At 40.6% G+C, this 3,030-nt stretch overlaps 1 long non-coding RNA gene across 1 annotated transcript; it reads left to right on the plus strand.

Annotated features, from left to right (window-relative positions):
• The first annotated feature begins 733 nt into the window (after positions 1-733).
• Positions 734-2,729, plus strand: LOC133953433 (uncharacterized). Its single transcript, XR_009920689.1, has 4 exons — positions 734-925; positions 1,566-1,653; positions 2,052-2,155; positions 2,567-2,729. It is a non-coding gene; the product is annotated as an uncharacterized LOC133953433 (long non-coding RNA).
• The last annotated feature ends 301 nt before the right edge of the window (positions 2,730-3,030 follow it).

Genomic DNA, 3,030 nt, shown 5'->3' on the forward strand with positions numbered 1-3,030 from the left:
TGTGATACTAACAATTCACACCTGTTTGTGGCAAGGCCTACATCAGCTCCCTTGATTTGTAGAGAGTAATTGGAGATTCAGAGAGAGACAGCAAGAGAGAGAAAAAGAGACAAATACCAATAGCAAAAGAGAATGAGAAAATTATAGAGTTAGGGAGATTGTTGAGGTAAAGTTAATTCAGGTGACAAAGTAGTAGAGGCATAATGCCTATCCTTTTGGTTTATCCTCAAAAGAAAGGAGGAAAAGGAGGAAAGGAGATGTGAAAATTACATCTTTTAAGGGTAAGTAGTTGGCCTTGTCTTTCCAAACAATAAAGCACTGATGTCGAATTACTAATATCATCATAGCCCTCAGATAGGCAACTTCACAACATATGCCGTTGAAGGAATCAGGGCGAGTATCTCGCCAAAGTTGTTTCCTCACCAGAGGAGGCAAACGATCTGTTTGGGGCATTCCATGCGAGTGAGCATGGTGTAATGGTTTGTTTAGTTATTATCTCCTGTTTCTTGTACTTCCTTGTGTTTATGTTTGGCTGAGTTGTTTCAGTGTTGCACGTTTTCTGTTTCCTGTTTTATTTTGTAGGCCCTGCGCCTAGTGTGTGTTATTCACCTCCTGTCCCCTGTGATTGTCTGCACCAGTCCTCCTGTGTTCAATCGCCCCTGCCCTCCCTGTGTGTGTATATAAGCCTCTGTGCTTCCCTTTGTCCTCGTCGGATCGTTGTCGTAATGTCCTGATCACCTGTGTTTTATGTATCTGGCGTCTCCTGAGCTCCCGTCCTCTGCATCTCTGCGTGTAAGCCTCCAGTGATTTCTCCCGGGTTCTTTTTTTTTCCGTTTGGACTTTTGAGATTCCTTCGTTTGTTATATTTATGTTAAAGACTCCGACAAGGCTTCTCACGGACCAAGGTAGAAAATTTGTTTATAAGGTAAGAAATCCTCATGCCTTCTGTATCTTAAATGGTATTGGCTCAATATGAATGTTTCCACTTTTCTTTCATATCAACTATGTCTGTGAGAAGGTGGTGTGACGACCCCCCTCCACCCTCACCTGGACACTAGGTGTCCCTGTTCTTCTTTCCCCTTAACTGGTGGCGTCAGCATTAATCAGTGCACACCTCGGCCAGGTGTGCTCTGCCCTTTAAAATGTTTCGCCACGTTCATGCCTTCTCTTGCGCTCTCTGTGGGACGAGGTTGTCTCTCTCTGACTCCTGACTACAGCATCCTTTTCTGCTTTAGTTCTTGGATACACATTGTTTTGTTGATTACAATTTATTTTGTTAATAGATATCTAAAAAGAGCAACATTTATTTCATGTCATCTCCCTCCTTGTCACAATCTCTGAGCCGGTCTGTAACACTGAGAATAAAGAAGTCTCTGCTCTCCCTACCACCCCCAGACTAACGCCTTGGTGAAGAAATTAACGGAACTATTTAAAGCTATTGTAAATTTGTGACTGAAAGTGGATTCAGACACTTTGGAAACAGGTATTAGCTAATTATGAGTAGGGTTATTTTGCTAATATTTATTGCAAGTAATATGTCAACTTTTTTCCACATCGTGATACAGAAAATTTGGGCTGGGGAAAAGCTAGAGGTGTTGTGGATCAGACAACCTCGGGGAACACCTTTGTCCAGATGAACTTGTGGAAAGTGAGGTAAGCTAAGTTTTCAACATTTGGAATTTGAATTAATGTGGGTTAAAAATTTTGCATAAATGCATATTAGGGAGGATCTTTTTAATCATGCTCCTTCACTTGTAGGCCTTTTTTGTCTTTGTCCTATGATTCTTTATTCTGCATCTTAATATTGGAACAAATTGCTCCTGAGAAAACCTGGACACTAACTTTGTGCTTTGGCTATAATCACAATATACAGCTCCTGTTAGAATAATTTGTTGTTGCGTTTTCTAATTTGTCACTGTCTGTGGATAATTTTGGGGCACATGAGGACACACAAAACAAAAATAGTGTGGTGACCAGGCAAGGGGGGACCATGGTGTGGAAGGGGTTCATAGATTTTCCTACATGGTATTAATTATTACTATTCTGCACAGGGCTTTCATGAGGCAGCAGGGCCACAACTGCTCCCGCTGGTCCAGTGTAACAGTTTCAGATGCTCGTCAGGAGGATGCAACCTCATGCAGTGTCAGTGTGTAAAGTAAGTGAAGGTGCTTTGAATCAACCATTCAGAAATAAGTGGTTGGACCGTTTACGCATCCCTGTGTTTTCCACTTGTTTCTTGTTCCAGTTAACAGACATGATTTTAAATGAAGAGGATTTGGAGGACAATTTCAACAAGTCTTCAATTATCGTATGATAATGCAAATAAGCCACCGGCTGAAAGAAACAGCTTGGTTCCTCATTTGTTTTTATTAGTTATTGAAAAACAAGAGCTATTATTAGGAGTAAAATAATAACTGTTTCATGAACAGAGGATTTGTCCGACCTATGCATACTGTGTGGTTCGTATGACACAGATGTGCAATGGATAAGGCATATTTTAAGCACTTTCATTTGATGCGTGTCTTACTTATGGTAATTAAATACAGATAATTTTCTCTACTTCCAGATTGCTGGCACACTGACAGATGGTTCCACTGCAGCTGTCTTGGGCCACCACCAGTGGATGCACCCTTTATTGCCCAATGTGCAAATAAACCTGTTTTAATGTAGTATTTCTGTTTAACTGGCTCCTTGCTTTTAAGGTAATTTGATAAAATATCAAACTTATCAAAGTAAAGATGAGTGCGTGTGTTGCATCTACACACTAAATAAAAGACCTTACACCAAACCGTGACATTTTTTTACTAAAAGCTCTTACGAGCCTCTCACTACTCCTGTTTCATCATACAAACCATGATATATAGGAGCACACGAAAAGTCCACTAATAGTAAGCCTGCAAACTATTTGTAGCTTCTGCCTTATATGCGTGTAGGATATAGAAGTTTTTGATGTCGTATGGTGGTAAGCACACGGGCGCAGCAGTGTCCAAATGTGTGAACGATAATTCTGAGTTTACGGGTTAATTGTCA

This window comes from Platichthys flesus, chromosome 5 (genome assembly GCF_949316205.1).
Source record: "Platichthys flesus chromosome 5, fPlaFle2.1, whole genome shotgun sequence".
Taxonomy (NCBI): Eukaryota; Metazoa; Chordata; class Actinopteri; order Pleuronectiformes; family Pleuronectidae; genus Platichthys; species Platichthys flesus.